The sequence below is a fragment of the Pan paniscus genome, chromosome 17 (assembly GCF_029289425.2).
Source record: "Pan paniscus chromosome 17, NHGRI_mPanPan1-v2.0_pri, whole genome shotgun sequence".
NCBI lineage: Eukaryota > Metazoa > Chordata > Mammalia > Primates > Hominidae > Pan > Pan paniscus.
Window position 1 is genome coordinate 60,580,924 of NC_073266.2, and position 9,384 is coordinate 60,590,307.

The 9,384-nt window shown below is 37.3% G+C and overlaps 1 long non-coding RNA gene across 1 annotated transcript in view; it reads left to right on the top strand.

Moving 5' to 3' along the window:
- The window catches only part of LOC117976780 (uncharacterized), a 60,224-nt gene extending 56,312 nt beyond the window's left edge, over positions 1 to 3,912 (top strand). The window contains exon 5 of the long non-coding RNA XR_008621940.1: positions 411 to 3,912. This is a non-coding gene — a long non-coding RNA (uncharacterized LOC117976780). The remainder of the gene's footprint in view (positions 1 to 410) is intronic.
- The last annotated feature ends 5,472 nt before the right edge of the window (positions 3,913 to 9,384 follow it).

The following is a 9,384-nucleotide window of genomic DNA, read 5'->3' on the forward strand; positions in this document are numbered from 1 at the left end:
GTCCAAAATTTTCTATAAAAGTTCCATCAAAGCCAATGTAAAAAGGAGCCTATCTGGCTAATCACTATTCTTGCTACACTTTATGCAAATAGGCCAAGTAATAATGAAACTAAAATTTATTTTGCAGATAAATTGATGCTACTATGTTTATCCATGGTAAAAATAGAGAAACTGAAGAAAGAAATATTAATATTCTAGCTCTGATCATTTTTTTTTTGAGTTTTTATTTTTTTGCCTACAATTTGGGCTAATTATTTCCTGGATATAAGAAGTCTGAAAAAGAGCTGGGTTTTAATTTTCTTCATGCTTCTTAATGGATGACATACAAATTATCTTTTGATTGAAATCTTTGTGTGCATTATGTATCTACTGTTCAAATTATCAGTGTTAAACGTCTTTTGTTGTTTTAGTTCTCTGAAAATAAAGTCTTGATATTCTGAAGACTAGAAGTGATTCAACAGCCTGTGAATCTCCCTAATTTTGGAGTCTCACTGTGTGAGACAGCCAAGTAAAAGGGGCTCCCCAGAGTATCTCCAGCTGGCCTGCACACAGGGAGGACAGGATGGATCATCAAGAAGTTCACGCTGTTTGCTGTGGGGAGGAGCCTGGCCCCTCCTGTTCCAGGGTGGTTAACTGGGATTTCAGGTGGAGAGACTGTTAGCAGGACCCCCATCTCACTTTGCTGTGTTGTTTTTCCTTTTTCCTTTTTTCCCAATAAATTTTGTCCCCCTCACCCTTCAAACATCTGTGAGCCTAATCTTTCCTGGTCTTGTGACAAGAACCTGGATTTTTTATGTTTTGGTGCCCAACATGGGGCTTGAAAAAGTGTGAGTGAGATGCAAACCAAAAAAAAAAATCTTTTTCTCTTGCTTCTAAGTCTCTTTTCCCTTGGACTTCTTCTGAGGGGAGAGGAAACTGTGCCCCCACTCCCGTTGCTCCTGGGAGTCAGGAATGTCAGCCTTGGTCCAACTCAGCCTTTCCGTGGCCTTTTTGTTCCTTTTATCAGGATGGACAGGTGAGCAGCAGCTCCCCATCAACTTTTGCTCCCTGCAAGGGTTGGGATGCATGGCCCAAGGTCCCCACGTGGCTGGATAGCATTCCCCACCACACACCCAGGAGTCTCCCCGACACCTGGCCAGGGAACCCAGCTCCATTGCACAGCAATTGTAAGCTTTTCTTCCTGGTGGAGGTACCACTTGCGTAAGAGTAAGAGGTTATTCCCCCAGGCATCCATTTCTCTTCCCCATCAGCAAGTAAATTTTAAACAAGGTTGTTTTTTATTTTCCTTTCGGAAGAAGTTTTGCTGGGCCAGGAATGATGAAGATTACTGTTTATGTTTTCTGCAGAGTTTTAATTGTTAGAAAGGAATTGTGAGCTTGATCTTAAGCTGTAGCCAATCTGGTGTGCTTTGCATGTCTTTCTGTATTGTCCATAGCAAACTTTGCTGAAGGACTCCCTCTTGTTTTATGTCATTGGAATAATGGTCTGTAATCCCATGGTGAGGCTTTGTTTAGCTTCTGTGAGGCCCAGATTCATCCTGGCTTAGGGAATGAGTCCCTTCTGGTTTGACATCTGCATGACATTTTCCTATATGTTTATTCCCCTCCCCTCCATGAATAGCCTTGGATTTTCCTTTCTCTAAGACTTTAGTAAAGTTTGAAAGCCAGAAATATTGGCCACTTGGCATGGCTAAAGTCAGATAATAAGGGGGTTAAAAAGACTTTCTTAAGAAGCACTCAGCTTAATTAATCCAAGTTATAGTTATATCCAAGTTATAGTTCAATATATAGAATATATATATAGAATATACATATAGAACTATAACTTGGATATATAGAATATCCAAGTTATATTTATAAGGCCTTTATATTTTCCTTTTCTTGGACCTTGTTTTGCTGGAAAAAGTTTTTTTTTCAGTCAACTGAATTATTTTTCTCAATTTTGCCTTGCCACTTTTAATGCACACATGAGAGGGGAGAGACCTCTGGTTTCCTCATGAAACCCCAGGAATTAAATGCAGATTGGTTCCTCTCCCCATGACAGAAGATCTTATGGGTTTTCGTCTGCCTGTCTGTGTAGTTATATACGTGTTGTTTATGTGATGTTTATAAAATGAGCTCTAATTAATTTGGCCTAAAGGAAGATAAGTGCTTGGATCAAACATTTTTTAAAGGGAAGATAAAAGCTGTGGTACTTTTTGGTTCATATGACTTTAATCTTTGTGAAATAAAAAGAGCCTTAAAGATCATTGGTAAAATGCAGATGTCATCAAAATATAAATAGGTGTACTAAAATATGCAGGTCAGATGCAAGGTTTACTAAGTGTTTTAAGGTTGTAAACTACTTTTTGGGTTTTGAGAATTGTTCAATTTGGTAAGATATGGGTACATATGGGATTAACTACATCTTTAGTTATGATGGAAGGAGTCAAAACTTGGCTGCATCTACCACATAATCAAAACAACTTACTAATTAAAGTTAAAAGTTGCTAAAAATTACCATTATGACATGTAATTGAGACTACTGGAAATAGATTTACCTGAGAGGTGTGTAATAACAGTAAAATGTGTGTTTTTTTATTTAGACAGAGTTTCACTCTGTCACCCAGGCTGGAGTGCAGTGTTGTGATCTTGGCTCACTGCAACCTCTGCCTCCCAGGTTCAAGTGATTTTCCTGCCTCAGCCTCCTGAGTAGCTGGGACTACAGACATGCACTACCATGCCCAGCTAGTTTTTGTATTTTTAGTAGATACTGGGTTTCACCATGTTGGCTAGGCTGCTCTCGAACTCCTGACGTCAGGTGATCCACCCACCTCAGTTGTGCTTTTAATAAAAGGTAATAAGAAAACATAAAAATGTAAATTCTTGCCTAGGGTTAGAGGATTGTTTTAAATTAGATAAGATAAAGCCAAAGTTCAAACAAGTGGTAGAAGGATTGTAAAAATTAATCTTGCAAAAATTCCATGTGTGAACATATTGACTAAATTCAAAAGGGTATTATATGGTTTTTCTGTAAATTAAGCACTGAAATAAAAGCACTGTAAAGTTTTCTTAAGGCACCATTCTGCTGTTCTGCAAAAATTTGTAAAGGGCTGTAGAAGGTTTCTGCTTTTTTAAAGTTTCTGAGTCATCATTTTGTCAAAATAATTTATAGTTATCTAGAATTCTGTTTCATAACATCAAGTGTTTCAGACCTCCAACATATTTAACAGGCTTCCTAAAATCAAACTTCAGTTCCAAAGTTGTCTTTCCTGACACCTGACTTTTCAGATACTTCAGAAAATCCCCTGGAGTATTGAGAAAAGAGAAGTAAACAGGATTATTTGACACTTTTAGTTACATGAGATTGTCAAAATGGTGTTCAAACTTCTTTAGGTTATATTTTAGTGAATTACAGTAATATAAGTTCCAAAACTATATAGAATTTCTAAAATTCTAATGTCTAAGTTTTTGCTATCAATCATAATTAAGATTGTTATGTTAAGTTATTGTAAGCCACAAAGATAATCAGACTTCTTTGTCAATTGTGTTTCTAACTGTAACTACCCTGGACATTTTGTTATTCACAGACAATTGTTGTTTTGTTTTAATCCTTTTCAAAAGATGGTTTATAATAAGCTATAGGACTCTGACAGGTACTCTCAAATACAGGTTTCTGATAACTTTGGAAATTTTGACATTGAAATAAAGAAAAATGTACAGGACTCATGAAGAGTTAAAATGTTTATGAATATCATGCAAAACAAGAGTTAACTAAATGAATTGAACTCAAAAACCTGAAGCAATCTTTTTGACTCTTACTTGGAATATTAGAGATACTTGTTTTATTTTTCAAAGTCAAGGAAACTTGAGCTATTTGTGGCCTTTAATAGTTGAGTAAAGTATACTCCTGTTAACAAAATCTGGAGCATGTTTGCTTCTCTCTGCCTGGTTCCTTCTCTCTGCCTGGTTCCTCTAGAATTTGGAAACTATCTGTGAGTATTCTTAACTTATGGAAATACAGTTGTTTGCATTAGTGCAAAAAGAATATATTTTATTTTGCAACGGGATGCAATTAGAGAAACTGGTTGTTTTACCAAAGCTTTAACTGGAAGGGTACACTTCCCTTTAAGGAGTCACGCTCAACTTGAAGAACTGATAAAAGCCCGTTGGGGCACCTTGCCTTATACCCTTTTCTACACAGTCCTCACACAGGGTTCCTGACCTGTGATCAGTAAAGAATTTCACTTTCTAACAGACCCAGGAGCTCCAAGTTTATCTTAGGGCCTTAAGACGAGAGGATCACCCAACTCACAGGTATTAGAGGACACAAACTCATGGCTGGGCTTGGCTTTAAAAGTTATCTGAGATTTCTTGTGGAACTGATTTCCATTAAAGACAATCCAAAATGTCTTTAGAATGTAGAAATAGTTATTTTTTCTGTACTTTATGCAAATAATCAGTGGATGTATAAAGTCTATTTTGCAAACAAAACGGTCCTATAATTTTTTTTAACAAAAATGAGACTAGAGAGAAAAATTATGTTTCAAAACTTATCATACATTTTTCATTAAATTCTAAACTCATTAGATGTTTTTAAGTTTTTTTCCTATATTTCAGACTAACCCTGCTTGTTCCTGTGAACCAACCTGCAATCTCCAGCTGCAGCTCAGAAAGAACAAGAGGGATAGGTAATGCAGAAATCTGGATCAATATTCTAGTTCTGAGTAATTATTCTGCAAATTCTGCTAGGTGATGGGAATAAATAGCATGCCCATCACCTAGAGATTTCCTTTTTGGGAAAGTAAGACCACAGGAGCTAACCAAAGCCAAGCATCATGCAACCAAATCTTAGCAAATATAACTACAGCCAACAGTAATCTGGGCACGTCAGAAGACATCCTTTTCTCTCCTTTATTGGAGAAGGACTCAATTCCAAGCTTCGGGTAAAAGGAAAGGAAGCTGGATTTAAGTAATCCAGAGTCAGAGATAAGAGAGGTAAAAATGCACAGCACACGTGACCATGGCTAATTCCTGCCGATTAAGCCAAGCCTCCCATTTCATGGATAAAAGTCATGCTAGTATCCATGGCATAAATTAGGTCTAGGGAACTCTAAGGCTACTGACAGTGGAGAGAATAGAAGCATAGGTAAGAGCGGATAATTCCCATTGTCTAGGCCCTCTCTGCTTCATGGGTGCAAGCCACTTCAGGGTGCCATGGGTGGCACCCTGTCGCAGTTGCTGGGAGTTGGCAAAACAAGGATGGAAGAAAGAAAGAGGAATGTCTCATTTTTCCTTTCTCACACACCCTGGGTATTTTCTAGGAAATAGTGTAACCATCCATCTTCAGTCTGTACCCCTTTCGAATGCATCCTGAACCCTTAGGATTCCTTTGAAGAAAATGCCTTCTTTTTTCCTTTCTCCTCCTCTGCCCTTTCTTCACTGATAGGAATGTATCTGTGTACTACAGGATACTCTCCTTAGGTGGATCCTCCAAACTGGGAAAAGTTAATTTCCCAAACCTTAAACTGGTTGGCTTAGGATCGGGCTCAGGGGAAGGAAACCCAGAAGCCTGACATGCTGGCAAAACGGTAATTTTTTTTTTTTTTTTTTTTTTTAACCAGTCGAGGTTTTGGCCTCCCTCTCTCCATGCAAAGTGATATAAGGCCTCTGGATTTTTAAGCTATCCTTACCTCTCCTCTTGTTTCATTTTGATACATGTTTTCTAATGACCCAGTTTGTCTCTTCTCGCCTTCAGGCCATCAAACCCCAAAAGATCATGCAACCAGAGCCTCAAAAAATTGCCCTTTCTGCTAGGGACCCTTAGGCCTCTGAGGGAGCTCTGACTGCCATTTTCCCCAAAACAGCGCCGCCTGTCAGCAGAAAGCAGTTAAGACTGGTCTTTGTTTTTATCCTTACCCTTATTCCAATTGGCAGTTACATGTACTTCTTTAGAGGGATTAATGAGACTGCCAAGTAAAAAGGGCTCCCTGGAGAATCTTCAGCCAGCCTGAGCACTGGGAGAATGGGGTGAAGACTTGGGAATTCACACCATTTGCTGGGGAGAGGAGCCTGGCCTCTCTTGTTCTTGGGTGGTAACCTGGGATTTGGCCAGTGAGGTGGAGAACCCTTTTTCCTTTCAACCCAATAAATTCCACCCTTTTCACCCTTCAAAGTATCTGTGTGCCTAATCTTTCCTGGTCATGTAATAAGTACCTGGATTTTCCTACAACAAATGCACTGCCGATAAAGCTATACAATATTAAGCACCCTCCCTAAAGGCTCAGGGACCATCACAGAAGAGAAGAGCGTGTGACATTGTAAGAGCTGTATTAGGAGGGTGGAGTGTAGTGGTCAAAGCTTCATCTTGGAAGCTACTATGCCATGTTGGCTTCTGGTTAACTCCTGTTCCAGAAAGCCTTTAAAATTTCCAGTTTTATCTATTCTTCCTTGTGTAAGAACAAGTTCCCACCATAAATCCAGCCATTAGGGTCAAGGAATCTCTATGTTATCACAGTTCAATTGTCCTACAAATCCCTTCTCAACCACTCCTTTCCCTTGGTATGTGAGCCCTGGGTCTGGTGGGTAATGGTAGAGGGATCTGCCATCTTGTGTCCACCTGAGACATAAACATGGCTTCTGTTCATAAGTCCCTATTAAATGTTTCTTTCTAAGAAATAAAAGAATAAAAAATAAGATAAATATATCAAAATGATAGATGAATAAATTTAATAAGAAGCTACAACTATTCTTCATTCTGTGACCTAATAATCATGGTATTAGAATTTGTTGTAGAAAAAATGAGATAATTAATAGAAAACATGGATTTATTATCTAATTGGGAGATTTTATCATATCTTCTTAAATAAATGATACAGTAAGTCAACAAAAATTCAGTAGAGAAACTGAGTAGTTGAATAACAGGTAATTAAATTTAAACTAATCTAATATTTGCAAGATACATATTTATTTAAAACTTACATAAAAAACTTACCAAAATTTACTATAGCCTTAGGCGAAAAGTAAATCTCATCAAATTTCAAAAGGTCAAAGTAATTCAGAAAATATTATCTGAAACCGGAAATAAACTAGAAAGAGAAAAACCAAAAACACTTGGAAATTAAGCAAAAGATTATTTATCCATCACAAAGAAGAAACCAGAAAGGAAATAAGAAATAATTTGCAATAATAATAATAAATGACTGTAATGGAAATATGACTCCAAATCTTTGAGATGTAGCTTAGGTAATGTTTGGGGGAAATTTCATGACCTGATTCAAGGTCAATATGAAAAATTGCATATTTTTCTTACATAAATAGAATGTAAAAATAAAACTATTATGTAGATTCCATTTAAAATGTTGAAAATAAATTTAAAATAAAAATAATTTATATGAATAAATTCAATGAAAGATATGCAAAACTACCCTTAAATTACAAAATTTTGAAATAAATTTAAATTATATATTAAATACTTCATGTTACAAAATGTCAGTCTCGTTAAATTGATCTCAATTAATTGCAGTCTTTTTTTTTTTTTTTTGAGACAGAGTCTTGCTGTGTCGCCCAGGCTGGAGGGCAGTGGCGTGGTCTTGGCTCGCTGCAAGCTCTGCCTCCCGGGTTCATGCCACTTTCCTGCCTCAGCCTCCCGAGTAGCTGGGACTACAGGTGCCCACCACCACACCCAGCTAATTTTTTGTATTTTTAGTAGAGATAGGGTTTCACGTGTTAGCCAGGATGGTCTCGATCTCCTGACCTCATCATTCACCCGCCTCGGCCTCCCAAAGTGCTGGGATTACAGGCTTGAGCCACCGCGCCTGGCCATTAATTGCAGTCTTGATGAACATTCCTGCAGAAATTTCTTGCAGGTATTTACAAGCTAATGTTACAGTAGGTAGATAGACATAAGGCAGGCAGGAGAGGGTTCCCCTCACCCACACCAGTAATGTCAGGTGACCATCAGGTGATGCTCAGGAAGTTGTTAACTGTCTCACTAAAATAATGATTGGTCACAGCCAGGGAAAGGCAGTGTCCTTTGGTATCAGCAGCTTCCTGGTGATCAGCAGCTTCCTAATATGAGCTCAGGAGTTGGGTGCGTGGGCTCAAGCATGTGCATTAAGAGTTTAACTGGTATATGACCTGCTAGAAACATTTGACTGGTAAGGGAAAAATGCCTCAAGGGAACATACGGACAGCTCCAGTAAACACACTCTGCATACTTCCCTCCCAAGCACTAGCAGGCCACTGAGCATGTGGACAGCCTACCCTGAAGGAAGAATCAGGGGAGAAGGGACACAAGACGCTGGAAGTATAAAACTTCAAGTCAGCAGGTCAAACTGCACACTTGATTTCTCAAGTCGCCCGCTTGGCCCTCTTCCACATGTACTTTACTTCCTTTCATTCTTACCCTAAAACTCCTCAGTAAGCTTTCACTCCCGTTCTAAAACTTGCCTCGGTCTCTCCTCCTCGGTCAAATTTTTTCTTCTGAGGGGGCAAAAATTGAGGTTGCTGCAGACCCCTATGAATTTGCTGCCAGTGACACTAATTCTAAAATCTGTAAGAAAACAAAAAAGACCAAGAAAACATAATCGGTGTTAGTGAAGAAAAATATTAAAAGAATTTAGTGTACTATCAAGAATGATTAATGAAATAATAATAAAAACATTAATTAATCAACATACAAGGGGAACAAAATAAGCCCACACACATATGAAAATAAGATTTACAAAAAAGGTGATACTGCTGAGTAGTGGAGGAAAGACGATCTTTTCAGTAAATGGCATTAGGTCAATTGAATGTCCATATAGCAAAAAATAAATCTTGAGCCACCTTCACATTGTAAACCATAATTAATCTCATGTAGACTATATATATAATCTTACAGTAAAATAATACAACTTCTAAAGAGTAATACACGAAAATAACAACGTGAGCTTCGCAAAAGATTTTTTAACAGGACATAAGTAAGTACACATGAACAAAAGATTGAAAAATGTAGACAATATTAAAATTAAGAAAAATATATTCCTGAATTTCAAGGATGAAAAGTTAATATAAATAACATGAAAAAGAATAATCATAGGCTTATCTCCATAGATTCAGAACAAACTTCTCTTAAAATTCAACACTAATTTATAATAAAAGTGCTTTGAAAACAAGAAATGCAGGGTAATTTCTCTAATATCAGAAATATCTAAAACAACAAATATTCATAATCATGAAATATTAATAATGTTGTTTCTAGCATTGGAAATAAGACAAGAATGTCTGTTTTCATAAGAGAGTGTATGTCTGCAATCTCCACTTTTTTTCAGCCTTATGCTGGTGATCCTAGTGAGTACACTAGCCAAAAAATAAAAATAAAAATCAATTTTTTAAGAATTGCAAAAAAAAGAAATAAAACTGT